Source organism: Podarcis vaucheri (genome assembly GCF_965113315.1).
Source record: "Podarcis vaucheri genome assembly, chromosome: 13".
Lineage (NCBI taxonomy): Eukaryota > Metazoa > Chordata > Lepidosauria > Squamata > Lacertidae > Podarcis > Podarcis vaucheri.
The window spans coordinates 53,493,210-53,514,209 of record NC_138751.1 but is presented as its reverse complement, the minus strand read 5'-3'; the positions used below and the strand labels follow the sequence as shown (position 1 = coordinate 53,514,209).

At 45.8% G+C, this 21,000-nt stretch overlaps 1 long non-coding RNA gene across 8 annotated transcripts in view; it reads right to left on the bottom strand.

The window, feature by feature from the left end:
• The window catches only part of LOC309516374, a 105,690-nt gene that overhangs the window by 61,916 nt on the left and 22,774 nt on the right, over window positions 1-21,000 (bottom strand). For 5 of the 8 annotated variants that reach the window (XR_014212837.1, XR_014212838.1, XR_014212839.1 and 2 more), the window contains one exon: window positions 17,206-17,276. The exons of the other annotated variants lie outside the window; for them this stretch is intronic. This is a non-coding gene — a long non-coding RNA (uncharacterized lncRNA). The remainder of the gene's footprint in view (window positions 1-17,205; window positions 17,277-21,000) is intronic. 8 annotated transcript variants of the gene reach the window in all.

Here is a 21,000-nt window from a genome sequence, read left to right as displayed (position 1 = left end):
TCCGGGAGTCTGTTTGACTCCTGAAACTGTTTGAAAACCAAGGCACAGCTTCTGATTGGCTGCAGGAGCTTCCTTCACTCAAGTGGAAGCCACGGCTTCCAAAAAACGTCCACAAACTGGAACACTTACTTCTGGGTTTGTGGCATTCGGAAGCCGATTTGTTCGACAACAAAGCCATTCAGGAACCAAGGTACCACTGTATTTTCATGGGGAACATTTGTATGAAGGCGGATGTAAATCTAACCAAGTTTTAATGTGAACAGTCACCATTGTGCTAACTCTGATACAAGAGAGTAAGAGATCTCTGTCCCAAAGCTCTTTCTCCAACAGTTGCCCTCTCATTTACGCATGAGGAGTAAGATCCTTGAAGTCTTACTTTTATCTGAGTTTCAGTCAACAGATGGTCATAATTTTATTGCTCTGACCAGTAAAACCACATTCTGGCGGGTAACCTCATAGCTGAAAAGCCATCTGGAGAAAGACTTTGCCAGGATCTTCTCCAGCCTATCCTTCCTCCACTGCTTAGCACAGCAACCTCCCATGAACTCAAAATTTGCTAGTCCTATTTGCACCTACCTTGTCTAATTGTGTAAAATAGGCTGAAGTCAAAATTAAAGTAGAAAGAGAAAAGAAATTACACTTTCCATGGAATAGGGCACAGTCACGTTGCCAGAGTATTGTGCTGCTATTTTAGAAAATCATGTTCTTACTGGAGCAGAATAAATCCATCTTTTTTGTTTTCTGAGCCAGAAGCACAGGTGAAGCAACTACAGAACACTGGCCATCTTCTTCCTAGCGGGAGGGATTACTGAAAAAGACTATTGATAATGAAAATGTAAATTGAGCATAAAATGCATTTTTAAAAAGAAATTGGAGAACTCTGCAATGTGCTTTTCACAGCTGACCAGCATGCTTTGCTTTGCATCCTGTTCACAGCACAAATATGGAGAGTGAAATGTCAGAATGACTTTTTTTTTATCAGTATACATAATCAGACAAAAAAATAAATCTGTAGCAATGGTCCATCTTCATTTCAACACTTCCAGTGGCATGTACACATACATACACATCCAAATGAACATTGCCATCCCACTCTACAGTGTGTTACTGCGTACCCTCCAACATTTTGGGAGGGCAAATTGGGGGCTTACCCCAACCTGCCCCCTCACTCCCTTGCTGCCACCACCCCCCGCCCTTCCTTACTGCATGTCCTTGCTTACACCTTTGCAGTTATTTTGTCCCTCTGCCTGTGTTCAAAAGCCCTTCTAGGGTCACAACCGACGCTCCCTGCCACCATGGGCCCTGGCGCAAGTATTCCAGCCACACCACCAGGGCCAGATTAGGTTTGATGAGGCCCTAAACTCCTGAAGGTAACGGGGCCCTTTATATGTCCAGCTGTTCTTTGTCAACAACAAATTGTCACTGCTTTTTGTGTTGAATATATGCTATATGGTAATTTATGGACCTAATAGGTATCCAAAGCCATTTGCACATAACAAAATACAGCGGTACCTCGGATTAAGAACTTAATTCGTTCTGGAGGTCCGTTCTTAACCTGAAACTGTTCTTAACCTGAGGTACCACTTTAGCTAATATGACCTCCCGCCTTTGCTAAGCAGCCACCGTGCGATTTCTGATCTCATCCTGCAGCAAAGTTCTTAACCCGAGGTACTATTTCTGGGTTAGCAGAGTCTGTAACCTGAAGCGTATGTAACCTGAAGCGTATGTAACCTGAAGCGTATGTAACCTGAAGCGTATGTAACCCGAGGTACCACTCTATGTATACAATTAAGAAGTAGTACATTAGTAGTGAAATACAACTGTATACATAGAAATGAGCAAACCAGTGATATTTTAGGGAGCAGGCTAGCAGGCAGGGCCCATTACTTACATCATAGGAGCCTACACAACACAAAACACTGTTGCTGTATGTAGGTTTTATTTTATTTTTTATCTTATATTTTGGAAATGTACATCCAGGTCTTTTTCCTTTCAATTTTTTTGGGCCCCCCAAGAGAGTGGGGCCCTAAGCTATAGCTTGTTTAGCTTATGCATAAATCTGGCACTGCACCCCACAGATACCCATCTTTGCATACTCCCACGATGCTCTGTGTTCCCTGTCCTCAGTGGGGGCAACCAAGGCAGAAAGGGGTGGGGAAACTTGCAACACAGCAGCTGGTATGTTTTCCTTACTAAACAGTATGGGGGAAATGGGAGAAGGCGGAGATGTGCGGCTCTGGGTTGCAGCCACTGGTTAGCCATAGCACGTAGCCCAGCCTTCCCCATCTATGCTGTGGTCCAAAATACCTGGAGAGCACAAGATCTGAGAGGTTGGCCTAATTCCTGCCTTATATTCCTTTGTACAGGGACGCGGGTGGCGCTGTGGGTTAAACCACAGAGCCTGGGACTTGCCGATCAGAAGGTTGGCGGTTTGAATCCCCGCAAAGGGGTGAGCTCCCGTTTCTCGGTCCCTGCTGCTACCAGCCTAGCAGTTAGAAAGCACACCAAAAAGTGCAAGTAGATAAATAGGTACCACTCTGGCGGGAAGGTAAACGGCGTTTCCGTGCGCTGCTCTGGTTTGCCAGAAGCGGCTTAGTCATGCTGGCCGCATGACCCGGAAGCTGTACGCCGGTTCCCTCGGCCAATAAAGCGAGATGAATGCCTCAACCCCAGAGTCGGCCATGACTGGACCTAATGGTCAGGGGTCCCTTTACCTTTATTCCTTTGTACAAAATGACTTATAAACGTCAGTCAATCACACGCACACACAATTTTCCTGTGTGACTGCATTTTTGTTGGAAAAGGGCAGGCGTGGGATTTTCGGCCACTGTGTGCCAGTCTTACTCCACAACAAGCAGAAACAGAGCCATAGGTGCAGAATAAGGAATCTGCTCAGTAAGCACATCTGAATATCTACGGAGGAAGGTGGGGAAAAGAAAATCAAACGATATACCTGGTGGGAAGAATCTGCCCTGACATGAAACATACTAATCAGTTAGACCGAAGCATTTATTTCAATAGAGCAATTTTCAGCTATGATAATTATTTTCGTTCGTAAGACAACCCGAAGACATATCACTGAAATGTAATCTTTCCTCTTCAACTCACTGCACTCAAACTGTGTTGTATATTGATTAGGGCCACAAAGTTAGTTAATTAAACAGATTAACCAATATTGAAATTCAACTACAAAAGTGCCCCCAATTATTGTAGATGTCAAGCACCGTCTTAAAAGTTGCGTTCTCCTTTCTCTTGGATTTATGCTAGGACAAAGCAGATGTGCTTCTTGCAGCAGAAATTAAATTGGTTAATTCACAGTGCAATCTTGTGCATCTAATCTAAGAGAAAGCTTCACTGAGTTCAATGGTGCTTGCTCCCAGGTAAACGGCAGTAGGTCTGCCACAATTATAGCAGAATCCCTGGCAAGTTTACACAGAAGTCAGTCATCTTAACTTTAATGGGAATTACTTTCAAATAAGCCCATATAGGACTGCACCCTAACAGACTTTGCCTTCTGTTCCTTTCTTTCTTAAACTGTCCAAAAAGCCAACTGGACTCTTCTAGTAAGTTTCCTGTCGGCAGAGTTTCCGTTGTTGTTTACATCTTTAGGAAATATTTTATTTTCTCTGCATATCAGAGATAACTGTATCCTCTTTTGATCATGGTAGTTAACCTTCAGTATACAAGCCAAATGTTGTCATCAGCCTCTCTATCCATTTGTTTTAATAATTCAATATTTCTGACTATCCATTCCCCCCCCCCTCATTTTCATGGTACTCCAAAGTTTTTTCCTTAAAAAACCAAAGCAAAAGAGAAAACTAATACCACCAAATTAACCACTAGGTGGCCACAATTTCAGCACCTTGTCTTAAAGTCTTCCTATGAAAAAATCCTGCGACTCTTAGGTTATATTGCAATTGCAGAATTTCTGTATCTTCAGTTTTCTTTCCACATGCTGTAATTTAATTTCCTTCTATAGAAACAGCTTGTGAAATGAAGGCTTTGAGTTTAAAGGGCACCTATAATCTTTATAGAAGCTGGGTGTATATGTTTCTTTGCATTTGGGATGAGTAAGTGTGTGCAAAATTCAAGTCTTGTCTTTCTCTCAATTGTGTTGGCAACTATGTAAAATGTAAACACAAAAAGTTATTAGCAGGCAGATGCTTAATACTATTGCATGTCATCTATCAAATAAAAGGTCCAATTTCATGTCTGCCATCAAACACTATCAAATTATGAAATCAAACAGAGGATTTAAAGTGCATATATGAAACATTTGTAATCCACAAGTGTCAAATGTTTAACGGAGTATTTGAGACCTATCTAGAGCAGTTGCAGAGGCAATTTTTTTGAGATCATATGTAGGAGCAAATCTGTTTCAGCTCTACTAAAATCAAGAAACCAAATCAAGTTTAACTGATGTAATGATTAGTACATAGTTATTACAGCAACCATTATATTTCAAAGCTTCCTTTGTACTTCTTGTGTGTTTTGTGAGTCACTATCAAAATCTTTTAGATTTTTATACATACGGTGGTGCCCCGCAAGACGAATGCCTCGCAAGACAGAAAACTCGCTAGACGAAAGAGTTTTCCGTTTTGGAGGTGCTTCGCAAAACGAATCTCCTATGGGCTTGCTTCGCAAGACGAAAATGTCTTGCGAGTTCCTGCGGGTTTTTTCCCCTCCCCCCTTTTTCTAAGCCGCTAAGCTGCTAAGCCGCTTATCAGCTGATCCGATAAGCCGCTAAAAGCCGCTAATAGTGCTAATCCGTCAATGGGCTTGCTTCGCAAGACGAAAAAACCGCTAGACGAAGAGAATCACAGAACGGATTCTTTTCGTCTTGCGAGGCACCACTGTATATGATTATTTTACTATTTAAGAGTACAGCTGGGCACACAGTTACCCTTGACCTGACCTGGGCTCCCGTTCCGGAGCTTCGAATTAGGGCCACCTCAAGCCACCCCAGGGAGCACCTCACCCAGATCTGGTCCTGTATCAATTTGGGGACATGGATAATGTTTCATTAGGACGTGTCTTTCCCCTCTGACCGTATGCAGAGAGCAGGAGGGTTCAGTCCTGCTGGTTGCTGCTTCATCGGATCATTCCCACTGGGAAACATGCTTGCAAGGCAGCACCCTGCAGACAGCAGGATTAAACCCCCCACTGAATGGAGGATAGAATCCTGCTCACTTTGACTGCACCTGCGTGTTCCCCTTATGTGTTATCCCAGATCCCCTTGAATCAGCTCGATTCAGTTTGGGTTTCAAACGAATCCAGTGCACAGATCTATTTGAAAGGTTTCCTCCTCCAAATACCAGTTCCAGCATCTTGTACAATCCTCGTTTCTGGCTTTTTGCAGAAATAATAAAGCCATGAAGAACACAGCTGATCTTGTTTGTGTCTTGCACTGCAGCATTTGGCTTTCAATGTATCTTCCCCGGACTTTAATCAAAGTGTGAACTAACTCACTAAGCACAAAATGTCGCTGCTCCATTCCAATTCCCAATTAACATCATTTTCCCCCCTCCCTGGCAGCCAAAGTTCCCTTACTCTCCACCCAGTTCATCTTAATAGCTTTCGTTTAAGCAGTATTTATTTTACTCTGTAGCATGAAAACTATGGCATGCAAAAAATGAAAAGAAAAGGGTATTTTAGAATATATCCTCAGCTTTGCCTTCCCATGCCAGTTTGGAACTGCTCTTCCAATTCCTCTTGGTGCCAATGTAGATTTTTGAATCTAAAAGTGGGTATTTATTGAAGCAAACATCCTGTAAAGTCTCTGGCTCCACAACACGAGACACATCTGCACTCAATGAGTTATTTTAGCCTTCCATTTTGTATGTGTCTTATGATACACTTGAAAATCTGCCCAACGGTAGACTTGCTTTTCCTGCTGGGAAATTCATGCAGCCTAACAAGTCCTAACCACTTAGAGCCAATTCTCATGCTTCTAAGAATCCCAGAACAATTGGGGAAGGCATAAAACAGGAGAGGTTGTTCCATGGCCAGTTTCACTAGCAATTAGAAAATGGCCAGACTCCCTATCTGGCCATTTCAGATGGACATTCACCCACAATTTCCATCTGAAACCAGCACGCTTGTTTCCTCCTGCTCCGGATTGTAGGACTGGAACCAGTGCCTCAAAGCAGATTCCAACTAAACCATCGGGAATAATTTTCTGATGTTAAGTTCTGTTTGACAGTGGAATGGCACCTCAGGAGGTGATGGACTCTCCTTCCTTGGAAGTTTTCATGTAGAGGTTGGATGGCCATCTGTTAGTGATGCTTTAGCTGAGATTCGTGCATTGCAGGGGGTTGGACTAGAAAGATGACCCTTTGAGCCCCTTCCAACACTACAAAAAATAATAATAAAAGGGAGGGAGTGGATGGCAAAGATTGCAGAAACTGAGTATCAGCAAATGCAGTAAAACATACTTAAGCTTTATATAGTTTGAGGTGTTGGCAGCGATTTCATGGGAGAGTTGGCTTCTGATAATAGGGATATTGTGAATATGTGCAATTTTCTGCTCTGAAAGAAAAACCTCCATATTTGCCCCAAAGGCAGTGGATTTGAGACGGTTATTGAGTCCACAGACAAAAAGGCAGTATCTGAATGCTGCTTTTGCAAATAGCAATATTTCCTGGGTTAACAATAACGATTGAGTCCTGAATGACACTGTTTACAGAGTTTTCTTCGCTTTTGAATGGAAAGCATTATGTGTAATTAAACCAAATATAAGAATTATCCCGATCTGTATTGTGGAAACCACAAACCTGCTTCTGACATGATCACTTATGTCAGCATACACAAAAACATAAAGGTAAAGGGATGCCTGACTGTCAAGTCCAGTCACGGATGACTCTGGGGTTGCAGCGCTCATCTCACTTTACTGCGTTTATCCACAGACAGTTCTTCCAGGTCATGTGGCCAGCATGACTAAGCCGCTTTCTGGCGAACCAGAGCAGCACACGGAAACGCCGTTTACCTTCCCGCCGGAGCAGTACCTATTTATCTACTTGCACTTTGACGTGCTTTTGAACTGCTAGGTTGGCAGGAGCAGGGACCGAGCAATGGGAGCTCACCCCGTCACAGGGATTCGAACCACCGACCTTCTGATCAGCAAGCCCTAGGCTCAGTGTTTTAGACCGCAGTGCCACCCGCGTCCCTTACACAAAAGCATAGATTCTCCTTATTTAGCAGAAGTTGTTTATATAGTACCTTTGATTAAGGTGATCAAACATTGAGACCTGTGGGTATAGAGCGGTATACAATTTTAATTAAATATTATTATTAATTATAGAATGTGGTTTTGGAGTGGCAGCCATCAGTATGGAAGCATATAGCCCTTGGGCTATTTCCACTTTTCTGATGTGATAAGACAACCTGCACTGTTAGAAGCCAGTCAAAATATTAATATTTGTTAGGCTCACACAGACTCGGGCTCTGGTTGACAATGCATCTGGGGTTGGGAGGAATATATCATGCATCCAAAATTTGCCACAGTGAAACAGCATCTGGGAAAGGATGGCCAGGCAGATGCCTGGAATGCAATCATTGATTCCAGGGTCCAAGGAGAGTGAAGGGTAGCCCCGTGGTCGTCGTTGTCTTCATCTTCGGCGATCCCTCGTAGCCGAGTAAGATTGTCTTCCATAACCATGGTTTTCACAATGAGTCCGTAAGTGACTGTGGAGGCCAATTCTGGATCCACACTTCCTTCCACAGTGGAGACATTGGTTTCCGTGTGGGAGTTGATCACGGTGAGGGTGTGCCAAGCGTGCCTTCCTCTTAGCACGTTTCTCCCTTGTGTCCTGAGTTCGAGTCTCTTCAAAGCCCATGACACCTTTAGTAAAGGCTATTCTCCAATTGGAGCGTACACAGGCAAGTGTTTCCCAATTGTTGGTGTTTATACTACATTTTAAAAAATGTGCCTTGAGACAGTCTTTAGACCTCTTTCATTGACCACCAGCATTACACTTTCCATTTTTAAGTTCAGAATAGAGTAGTTGTTTTGGAAGGCGATCACTAGGCATCTGCACAACATGGCCAGTCCAATGAAGTTGATGTTGAAGAATCATTGCTTCATCACTGGTGATCTTTGCTTATTTCAGTACAATGACATAAGTTATAGAAATGGAACCAAGGGGTTGATGCAAGAGGTGTTTAGTATTTAGTTTCATTTTAACTGGAGTGGAGACTAGATGGGTCATTTCAGGGAGAAGTGCGTAGGTTGTGAAACCCAATGCTTTCTGTTTTGATAATAACGGAACATTTTCCGTAGGCTGCTTTGGGCACCACTCACTCCCGAAAAGTGGCATATAAATAATATCAAGCAAGCAAGCACATACACTGGAATGTAATAAGGGGAAAAAATACTGTGTGGCGAACCCATGGTGACATCTCTACACACTTTTATCATATTAAGCGTTTACATTGGGGGGGGGTGTGGCTAACTTTTTTGGCCCTACCTTGGCCAACCCATACACAGAGGAAGAAGACAGGCAAGCACAACAAGATCTCTGCAAATTATGAACTAGGTGACCCTCCAGTTCCTTCTAACTTTACAATTCTATGACTATTTCCGAATAGTCCCATAATACTTAAATATTGGCCAGTTATTTCAGACTGGTCCTGTTGTATTTTAATAAAATATTTGCTATCGGATTCCCGTTGTTACTATTTTTTCAGCAGATACATGTATTACAGCAATTCTGGCGGCCACCAACTTGGAGTGATTTATGCTCTTGCGTTTTGTTGTTGTTTCTGCTCATTATAGTTTTGCCATGGAAGTGAGACATCCATCATGTCAAGGCTGCCAAATACGTAATGAACCACATTTTACGAACCTCTTCAGCATGGCAAACCCCAGCCATTCTCTTCTTGGGCAACAGTTAGGCAGCAATAAATCTCTACTTCCTGCTGGGAGCAAGTGTAATCTGTGAAGTGCTGCAATCCCCCAGCTTTGCCAAATGAAATTAAACCGGAGAGAAAAGTATCAGATCCCAAAGGATCTGCTCGTGGCTCAAGCTGAGTTTATGAGTAACTGGAAAAGACATGTAAGGCCAATATGTTGTAGAGTACTATACAGTACTTGAAGTATCTGAAAAGAGTATATTAGTATCTTCACCCTAGCCGTTCCTTCCTCCTCATTCATCATAGACTAAATATTATCAGTACAGACCTGCAAGAGAACTGGAGTAGATTCTGAGTCAGAATCATTCATAAATACTCCTAAAAGGTTAACATACAGTAGAACAAATGAAGAAGGCTGGAGCTCACTTCTTATCTGATTAATAGACATTTATAGCCTGCCCTTCACCAGGGAGTTCCAGGCTGAGTTACATGCAGTGCAACAGCTCAGAGGTCAAGCATGCCTGCTCCGTTCCTTGCCATCTCTTGGTCGGGATGGGACTGTCCCTTGCCTCAAACCCTGGAAAGCCAACACCCGTCCATGAGGACAATGGATGGACCAGTACAAGGTAGCTTCCTACGTTCCTACTGCAAGTAAGCCATGTAATTGCGAATGCATTGCTAGAACATAAAATTAAACCAAATCAACAGCTAGGCAGAAACAGCAACAACCAACAGGAGAGATATTCTGGGTTCAAGTCACAAAATGGCTGCCATGGGGGTGTGGCACAACATAAAATCATACCGTCATGGTGGAGGTTTCCCCAAAACTGCTTTTTCAAACTGTTGAGTTTCTGCATGCCGTATAGCTGTTAAAGGCACAAGATCCCCATTTCCCTGAAACGCCAACCCTAAACCAAAGCTTAGGCTGCCCTATTAAACACAAAGAGACTTACTCGTAAGTAGAAATGCATACTATTGTACCGAAAGTTAATTGTACAGTAAATGCTTAACCGAGTGCTTGATCAAGAGGAGACCTGCCTAAACCTCTTTGCAAAGTTTTCACATTTGCTTTTTGTGGGAGGGGCATTGTTTTTGACACCCATCATAGCAGCCAACTCCTAGGGACTGAGGTCCCTTCAGCCCCCCCACCCCCATAATAATATTTGAGGGGGCCTCCCCCTGATGCTTTCGTGCACTGCTCTGGTTCGCTGGCCACATGACCCAGAAGGGGGGGGGAATCACTCACCCGCCTGCCCCCAACGCTGCCAATAACACACATCACAGAAGCCAACAATCTGCCTGCTCACTGCCAGCAGCCACCAATCGCCCGCCCAATTGCCGCAACAACAGCCCATCGACAGCAGCCCTTGCCACAGCCACCAGTCACCCGAACAATCGCCACTGACAATCTCCTACTCGCGGCGGCAACCAATCACCTGTCCATGCTCTGAACTACCCATGTATAAGACGACCCCATTTTTTTTACATTATTTTAACAGGGAAAAAACCTCATCTTACAGAAAAAGTACAGTAACTTTTAGGGACTGCCCAATGTCAGATGAATCACCCCATGAAAGATGCATCCTGGTTGCTAGGGGGGAAGGAAGGACAAACGTAACTATAAAATAAGACAGGCAGGAAAATTCACTAAAGGGGAGGGGGGAAAATAGCAGCTCCTCAGGACCCCAGGAATTCTTATTGCTGGGTCTAACGAAAGGGGAAAGGGCAGGCAAGAGGGAGGATCAATAATTCAAACCCCGAGTATCAACCTCCTGGGTCATAACAGGATGTTGAATAAAGAGGGTAGAGACCGACCCTGCCGGTTAATACTGCCACTTCTGCTAGTTTCCCAACATGAACCAGGAGAAACTTGGGCTGTTTTAGGACATCTTTGGGCTTCACAAGGACAATAACCAAACTGTCCTCTCTCTGCCTTTTGAGCTCCAACGCCACAAATTTCTCTAAGAAGCCGGGCTCTACAACCAAGCTTCCTCTGAGCCAAGCTTCAAAGGCAAGCTTCTTCCAAGAAGCCACACCAGCATAACTGTTAGAAGAGTCCTTGCACATTTTGCTCCAGGGCCTTATTTCTAGGAGGGAGAAAGAGGAGAGGGGGAGCTTTTTTAAAAAAATAGGGTCCTCCCTGAAAGAGGGTATGTATTGCAGTGAGACCTGGACAACCACACCCTGTGTTGTGGGTGGGTTCAATTGGTCAGCCTCAACACCTGATTGGTAAGTCCCTCGAAGCTGGGTGCAATCTGGCCAATGGAACGCAGTCCAAATGGTTCAAGGGACCTATTTATGCCCATGCACGTGACCCAGAGCTTCTTCTTTCGGCTCGTGCATTCGGAACACCCGCCCACCTCTCCCTACTTTTAGGGCTTTGCACTTGACCTTGCTATGCCGTCATGTGTCGTCTATCGTTGGGACAGGGGCACGGCAGGAATTTCCCCCACTTGGCTGACTGGCTGTTGCCATTTGGGTTTCGCCTGCCGCGTAGCAAATCATCACAACTTGTGAGGTTGCAGATAGGCTCTGGTTCAGGTGATAGGGATGGGAGAACGCTCTTGCCATCCCTATGCGAAGGGTACTCCATTAAAGGAATCCAGGGACTCAATGGTTTGGTCAACCCCTGAGAGGGGGTTGTGCCCATGCCTGAGTCCAGGGGGACATCTGGGTGGTGGAGTTAGCCCGTTCCCGGCTTTCCGCTTATCCAGGTGTTCACCCTTGTCTGACCTATGCTGGAACCCTGGGTCAGCGCTACCTGGATGGCAGAGAGCTAGTCAAACCAGAGCCTATGCAACCAGTCACTTTCTGTAATCAATAAAGTTGTGGCCTAAATTCCGCCAAAAACCAAAACCAACATTTTGAGTCAAGTGTGAATTTATTTAGGGGGGAGGTCTCTGGGTCTGAACATGCAAATGAAAGCTCAAACATTAGGGCCCCTGGCCAGAAGCACCAATGGTACCCGTGAGTGCCAGGCAACCCCCATTACACACAGCACATTTTTATTCTGTTAAGCCTTTGAGCTGAATTTGTATGCCTGCCTTAAAGTAATCTCATACACTTAAAATAATGGTAGCAACGTGTGTTTTGACTTTCTAAAATTGCCTTCATTCTTCATTGCCTTCATGTTCTTTTATTTTGCATGCTCAAATATACAAAGCATATGCTCTCCTACGGAGCTATAATATAAGACTGTTTACAGTGGAAAAGTCAACTTCTAAGAGCCTTGGCATCTCTAATGCAAGAATCCCACCTATGATTGACTTCAACCACAAACCACTGCCTATATCCGATTTCTACCTGTCACCTGTGCTGGAAGAACTTTTCTTCCCGTTTTGTAGCAATGTGCTGCGAAAGACAACTGAAAAAGAATGATCCGTTTTGACAAAGGAATAATCTATTCACCTTCAACTTAAATATGCTTAGGAGAGCAAAAAGGAGATGAGCTGTAAGGAAATCACTGCAGCAACAAGAAATATGGTTTCATAAATACTGCTGCTGCTGAAGGAGCAAAAATCATATTATTAAAATAATTACTATCCTGACCTCCCAAAAAATTCAGCAGCTAGAAACAACAACAATTTTGGGTCAATAACTGTGTGTCATTAGGTTAAATCCATAAAATGGAAAAATAGCAACACTCATGTTAATCAAAACCGGAGAGGCTGGAGTGCAGAAAATCAACAACATACTGTTCTTTGTGCTTTGGCAGCAATCTGATATACCTGGAAGGCACAAAAGAGTGTCCCTGGTAGAATCAGAGAGTTGTAGAGCTGGAAGGGGCCACAAGGGTCATCTAGTCCAGCCCCTGCAATGCAGGGATCTTTTGCCCAAGGTGGGGCTTGAACCCATAACCCCCAGATTAAGAATCTCAAGTAGGGATGGACTCTTCTGAGAATCTCACCACCCAACTAATCCTCACAAATCACTGTATTTTTCACTCTATAAGATGCACCCGACCATAAGACGCACCCAGTTTTAGAGGAGGAGAACAAGAAAAAAATATTCTCTCCCTCTCTGTGCAGTGCCTCTCCAGCAAAGTGGAAGGGGCTCTGTTTCTCCTCCTGCTTTGCTGAAGGGGTGCTGCGCAGAGAGGGAAAGCTGCGCAGTGGCTCTCCAGCGAAGCGAAGCCTCCTTAGCACAGCGGGAGCGCTCCCGCTGCACTCAGGAGGCTACGGGGGGCTATCCCTGAAGCCAGGAGAGCAAGAGGGATCAATCCCTCTTGCTCTCCTGGCTTCAGCGAAAGCTGCGCAGCCTGCACTCGCTCCATAAGACGCACATACATTTCACCTTACTTTTGAGGAGGGGAAAAGTGCATTTTATAGAGCGAAAAATACGGTATTCCCAATTCCCGTCTTGCTTCTTGATCTGCACAAAAGTTATTTCCTTCCACCAGCTCTGCTAAAAATACAGACAATTCCTACATATTATATGCATTATCACAGACATATTACGTACATGTTATTTACTCCATGTTCCCTAAACAGATACATACAACAACAGTGCATATAACTATAAAAATACTACCATGTTAACTAAATTATGCTGCAGAAACATAGCACAGCACCGGGTTTGACACAGATGTATTACACATGCATATGATTTGTGGGTGTGTGTGCATAATTTTGTGTATAATTGGTGTGGCTTTCAAAACAACAACAATGTGTAACAACACACAAGTGGCTCAGATGAAAGTGCACTCGGTGCAAAGAGTGATATGATGTGGGCAAAGCTTGATCATATTGGAGCCACCATATTCTGTATTTAAATCTGTTTTAAACCCGATTCCTCTTCCATCCCAAGGTCCGAGCCACAACCCTCTCAGCCAGCCGCCAGAGATTCGAAAGTAACTGAGGCAGGCATTGCTAAAATAGTGGTTGTAGGCCAAGACTATCACCTGAGGAGGTGATAGGAGATGAACTTCTTCGCCTATCCTGGAGCTGTGACTTCTTCTCTTTATTCTTTAGGCTATTTTGTCACTTTGAGGATAATTTCCCTTGTGGGAGAAGCCTGAGGCACAGTATTGTTCTGTCACCCACTAAGACTTCTCTATCTTCTCACACAGCAGACCTAATATTTCATTTTTCTTCCACCCTAAAAAACACCCCCACCCTTTTTGTAATTTTAACAGCTCTTGTAAACCCATCTTCACCCTTGGACATTTGTCCCCCCTATTTCCTGTGCATGTCCTTATGCAGCCATCCTGACTTCTATCTATTGCTCCCACTTTTGAAACTCTCTGCTCTTAAGGAACTTTGATTTGCAAGAGATTAAAAAAAATAAGCAAAAAATGGCTTTTTGGCTCTTTTTTATTTTTTTAAAACAACCTTCCATTCTTCCTTAAAAGCTTTATACAGAATGGAAGGTGGCAGGATTCCCAAGGGAAGCTGGCTTCAGGCACTTTGTAACTTCGAGTTACAAAGATGTCTGCAAACATGACATGACGACTGGGAACACCAGCTCTATCATGTGTGAATCCCTTGCAGACAACTGCAGTGCCTGGCAACAGATAGTCAGGCTGAGCATCCACAGCCAGTGACCAGAGGAGAAATAACAGCTGGGAGGAGGGCAGAGAGAAGAAACACCCTGGTTGCTTCTGCAGCAGCACAGCCAGACACCCTCCTCTGCCCCAGCTGCAACAAAACATGTCTCTCCTGTATCAGTCTCTACAGCCACAGCAGGCGCTGTGACTCTCCAACGCTTTGACATCAGCCTCAAGGGCACACTTTTCCATTGTCTTTTGAGACAGGTGGGTGCCAATTTTTTTTTGGGGGGGGGAATGAACGAATTCCTATGCCCCACAAATAACCCAGAGATGCATTTTAAATAAAAGGACACATTCTACTCTTGTAAAAACACTGATTCCTGGACCGTCCGCAGGCCGGATTTAGAAGGCGATTGGGCCGGATCCGGCCCCCGGGCCTTAGTTTGCCTACCCATGCTGTACAGCAGGGGTGGCCAAATCCCAAGAGACTGCGATCTGCTCACAGAGTTAAAAACTGGCAGTGATCTACCCCCTTTTTTGGGGTTCAGATCAAAGTTGTTGAGCTTTTTCAGAGAGGAGGTAAAATGTTGAGCTTTTTTTAGGGGAGCCACAATTGTTCAGCTTTTTTGGGGGGAGCCAATGATCTACCAGTGATCTACCGCAGACGTCCAGTGATCTACCGGTAGATCACGATCTACCTGTTGGACATGCCTGCTCTACAGCATGTGCAGAAACTGCCTTCTCGACCATTGGACCCACTGTTGGTCTCGTCTGCTCAATCTGCTGGAGCCGGTGTCTGCATACAGGGAAAGTCCCCAACTCATGGAGGGTTTGAGACCTATTGGCTACCCCCACCTGGTTTAATCGGCCATTTGAAGCAGTCTCCCAGGGCGTGTCTGCTGTCATGTCAATACTGCTACACCAATAAGCAAATGAGTACATCATGGTTACTTCACTGAGCTCCAGGTTTCAAAACACCTGTGATTACAGAAGCATGTAGGCAGCTTGGTAATATTCCATTATTATAGTGCTAAGGATGAAGGAGTGCAATCACTCAGGAAAAAAATATTTTCAGCTCTCTGGCAAGGCTTCCTTAGGCAACAGTTTGTCACTGAGCAGAAGAATAAGAACTTCACAGTCATTTTGTACCATGAACCAGAGCCTTATTGATGAACTGGTGGAAAGTGCATTTACCGGGGAGGAAGGAATGTTGAGCACCTGATGCATTAAATGTCGAAACCTGGCAGATTCACAAGAAAACGGATTGTTCATTTTCAAGCGCATGTTGGCTCATTCAATTGCAGTGTGACAGCAAAAGCAAAGACTGTCTTAGGGAGGTTAATTGAGCACCTCCATTAGATGCAGGAAAATTAGCGTAATGCTTGGCTGACTGAAATGTCAGTACTTAAAGTCTACTACGAACAGGTATAAAGGTGTGGGGATAACCAATTTACTTTATCGAGTTAGCATTCCCAACCCCACCCCTTACTGTAAGGAAAAGTCATTTCACATTCAGATGGCCATGGAAAGATACTGCTAAAGCTTTTCCTTCCCCTCATTAATGTGGCTAAGCAGCAAAGGACATAGGTCCATAGCACTGGGTGCTGGAATGAGGACACTTGCCTAGGGCCCAATCCACCTGATTAATGAGAATGAGTGAAATCAAAGCACAGAATTTCACTTCTCCTTCACCAGCCCAAGATTTAAAACCAAGATTAGCAAAACCATCAAAATCCCTTCAGGTTTCTTAGGGCTCGTCCACACTAGTTCTCCTCTGTGCTTTTCTGGTCCGTGTCCAAGTGGCCCCCTTCCCGTTCCCCATGAAAACTCTTGTTCCAATTCTGGGTTTTCCTGGCAAAGCAAGGGGGCAAAACAGAAAGAAAAAGTGATGGCCCGGGAATGCACAGACCTGTAGAAAGCTCATGGCAAATGGCAAGTGTGGATGAGACCTTACTCTCTGCTCCTACATGTTACTAGATTTCCTCCTCAAAAATATCACAAGGTGGGGCCTACTCCCATTGGTTCACCCAAGTAAACTGCTGGATTTTCACCTCAGAATGTTCCACAACTAACTTTTCATTCAGTCTATCTTTATCTCCTGAGTTTACCAAAGAAATACTGGATCTAAGTACTCTAAATTAATCCATGATCTCATGCCATTAAATTAGGGAGCTGATACCTGCAAGAATAGGATTCGGTGCACACTTGACAGATAGATGAACGCTACATTAGTGACACAAACACTGCCACATACATAAACAAACATGGATGAAGGAAGAACATCCAAGAAAACCATTTTTCCAGCATCTACCTATTTGTATGTAGCAGAAAAATGTGGCCTTTGCTAGACTTTGAAAATCAGTAACTATGATAGGTGGCACAAAAATAAGCTCATAATAGTAAGACGAGATCTAAAGCATGCTGACATTTGCTTCAGTCATGAGTTTGCAATGCAGGAAACATGGGGCATGTTCACATTGGCAGCTTAAAACCAGCGGCGTAGCTAGCTGCTCGGGTGCCGGGGGGGGGGCGTGTCCTGCAGCTGGGGGCAGGGTGAGCTGCCTAGCTACGACCCTGCCTGTATGACCCTACAATTTAGCATCCCTCCCTCTTCTTTTTCAGCATTGTTTTGGCACTCTCTGCAGCGCGGTGCCCAGTGTGAGCGCACCGGTCGTGCCATCCTAAAACTGCCCTGGACCAGCCTTGGAATATGGTATTGGCATGGGAGAGAATCGCACCCCTTGTCCTACCCAGGTGGACCACAGAGAAACACTTCCCGTAAAACTATAGGAATATCTAAACCAGGCTTTCTTCCTCCAGCTGGCAAGGTGACCGTGAAACACTTCACACAGAAGGTCCCAGCATACCTGCACATTTGGGGTTTCCCCATGGCGCCACTGGGCTGCTGCTTGGCCGGAGCCTTTCCCAAACCATGGCCCTGTGAAGGAAGGAGGACACTGTATTATCCTGGCATAGGAATCCACTCTAGGGCACACTGGTCCCACGGTCCCTCCTCAATAATGTTCTTCTGGGGTACATCACCCTCAATATTTTCTCTCACTCCCCCTCCCGTCTGCCTTCCCAGCTCCCTCCCTTGTTTGGCACAGAGCAGCCCGGCAGCAGCCCATGGGCAGGCAAGCCAGGGGAGACAGGGCCTTCCTGCGGTGGAGACATAGGACCCCCGGGGGGAGCAGCAGCCCCAAACTTCTGTAGGGACAGCCTGAGTGCTGGCGAGGGTGTCTGGCCAGCTGACCCAGGGAGGGAGGGGGACAGAACAAGCAACCCTGCCATGATGCCCATGCCCACTGGCTGCAACGATCGCTGCTCCTGCCTGGGCACATAATGGACAGACCCCTGGCTTGGAAGGAGGGGACGAGGGGCTGGGGAGAGACAGGCCTGCTCCCCCCACCCACTCCAGCACTCAATTGGCATTTCCCCCTACCTGAACTCTGAGCCTTTCCACACTTTGCCTACCTATGGGGGTCTTTGTCCTTCCCTCTGTCTCAGTACCTCTGGGGTGAGAGGCCTTTGTCTGGGCTCCAGTCCGTCCCATGATGCAGCGGCTCCCAGGCTGAACCTTCTCCTCGCTGCAAAACAAACGGAGACATCAGCAGGCGCCTGGCTCCCAGCCACGCTAGCCCCAGTCTGGGGCAGGAGGGGGGACCTGGGAAGGGGCATTTCCTCCTACCTGATCTTATAAGCTGCCCCAACCTGTACTCCTCCGTACGGGCGTCTGGGCTCCGTCCCAGCCGGCTTGGCACAGAGGCAGCAGCCCAAGTCTCTCCCGGCTCCAGAATAACTCCCGAGGTGTTCTTGATGGGGGGAAACCTTGGCTCCTCTTTCTGCGCCAAGTAGGACCGGGAAGGAGCCATGCCCGCACGGGGAACAGATGGAGGGTGAGGCAGGCGAGGATCAGGGGCCGGGAACCACTGCGATGGTCTGTTATTCTTCGTCCCGGGAGCAGGCGGTGGAGCCTCTTCCCTTGAGGCATGGTCCTGTGGAGAAAGCAGGAAGCATCTGATGAAGATGGGCTGGGGCATTCCTCAATATTGCCCCCCCCATCTGCCTTCCCAGCTCCCTCCCTTGTTTGGCACAGAGCAGCCCGGCAGCAGCCCATGGGCAGGCAAGCCAGGGGAGACAGGGCCTTCCTGCGGTGGAGACATAGGGCCCCTGGGGGGAGCAGCAGCCCCAAACTTCTGTAGGGACAGCCTGAGTGCTGGCGAGGGTGTCTGGCCAGCTGACCCAGGGAGGGAGGGGGACAGGACAAGCACCCCTGCCAGGCTGCCCATGCCCACGTCACCAATGGCTGCCAACGAACGCTGCTCCTCCGCCACTGCTTAAAACACAAGGCCATTTCCCCCTGCTGCATTTCAAGCTGTTGTCTGAACACGCACACTTATCTGCGCATGCATGGTGGCTGCCTCAAATGTTCGCATTACCGCTTGCTCGGCATCCAGCTTTCTAGTTGGACCGAAAATGGTTCAAGGAAAGAACACATCCAACAATGTTTTTGTCAAGAAACTACAGGGTCAGTATGGATTGTGGCTAACATGAAGTTTGAAATGAAGTTTCAAAAACCAGTGCTGGGAGCGCACTGCAGCCTTCCCACAGTTTGACTTCACCTCCAAAGGTTCACTCCTCCATTATCTCCAGAGACCGTAGGATGCCAAAGTAAGTTCCATAGAGTGACAACTAGCAATGTATGCTTGCTGATGTCCCTCCACCTCTGCCCCAGCCAGTCATGGCGAAAACATGCATTGCAGGAAGATACATGTCGCTGAAGCAACCTGACTGGAGCCACACATATGGCGAAATCTGTTTGCCAATATGAGTGCTCACTGGAAGGACAGATCCTGAAGCTGAGGCTCCAAGACTTTGGCCACCTCATGAGAAGAGAAGACTCCCTGGAAAAGACCGTGATGTTGGGAAAGATGGAGGGCACAAGGAGAAGGGGACGACAGAGGATGAGATGGTTGGACAGTGTTCTCGAAGCGACCAGCATGAGTTTGACCAAACTGCGGGAGGCAGTGAAAGACAGGAGTGCCTGGCGTGCTCTGGTCCATGGGGTCACAAAGAGTCGAACACGACTAAACGACTAAACAAGAGTTTGCCAATAACTGGCTTCCTTCCAGTTATTGGAAGGAAAAGTGGGTTAATATGATCAGGTTGGGGGCATTTTCAGAAAAGTGTAGGTGAACAGGGGGAAAGTCCTGTTCTCCCATTACAAATCCTGGCCCTCCCAACCCTCCTGCAATATCTTTACGAGTCAAACAAGAAAGTGGAATAGGTACGAGTGGAACTCAGGCAAGGAAAGAAATGGAAATAATTGATTTCCAAGTGAGGTATTCAATATGCATAGCAAAAAAATAAATAAAAAACAGACCTGCTTTTCTCTGCAGTTCAGCATTTCTCTAAGCATTTATCTTGCCTGTTCAGGCCAATATATCCACTGGGAAAGGTATGTATGGTTAGAGCTTATTAATTTAGAAGTGGCAATATACCAGAGCCTGGGAGGCAGTGGTGCAGTGGTAATTTCTGAAGCCCAGGAGATCACCTTGAGAGCCCCAAAAGGTAGGGATGTGTGTATCAGGCAGTGGGAGGGAGGAAAGCAACAGGGTCACCGAAAGAGAAGAAAACGGAACGGAACAAGGCGGAAGAGAAAAGGAGAGCCCAGGAAAAACAATGGACAGTTGAGCTCACCAAGGCATCCTTCAGTGGAACACCAAGACAAAGCTGTCTCTCCACAAGAACAAGAAAACCTTGCTGTCAGCAAAACCATCGTCAACCCCAATGGCAGTGAGTGTTACACCAGCTTCCCATGTCACTGACCTCAGGAAATTTAACTTCCTCTTAACCTTCAGAAGGAATGTGAAAGGACCGTCTACAAAAATGCTGTGAAATTCATGTAGGGTTGCACATAGAATCCTATTCTGTTGCCATGGTGACCAGAAGGGGTAGTGGCGGCGGCTGGTGGGGAGCCAGTGACTCAAGAGTGAAAACTATGTTGAGTCAGGAAGTTTTGTTTTCCTCCTGTGTGTGTTCCAAGAATACAGACTCATTGAAAACCAAGTCCTAATGGCAGTCAGCTCAATCAAAAGAGTGGCTCGTCTTTCCATACTTTCAATGCTGACTGGACGGCAACTTGATTGCTCTTTTCTCTATTAATAATTCTAATGAGGTGGTTAAGTTTTGCCAGATTGATTAATGTAGAGACACAGATAGGTGGCATAAAAATAGTAACCGTCTTGGGTTTATCGAAACAAGACTCAACCACAAGGAACAGCGGTGCCTACTGCACAACACTGCTGCTTCCCTCATCTCTTTCCAAAACGATCGAAATAGTTTCAGTAAAACCCCTACGCCTTTGTCTTGCAGAGATTAATTCCAGAGCTCGCACATGGTGACCAATTCATTAAAGTGTGTAACCTGCTACAAAGTACACGGTTAATAATATCTAGCATTTATATAGTGTTTAAAGTGTGCTATAATTTGTTGTGATTCTTACAATAACCCTGTATAGTATCCCTGTATTGCAGATGGGGGCAGGCTGAGGCTAAGGAACTTGACTAAGATCATCTAGTGACCTAATGGCGGTGGCAACATTTGAACACGGGGGCTTCCATACCAGGCCCCGTCCCAGAACATTTTCATTAAAACATCCC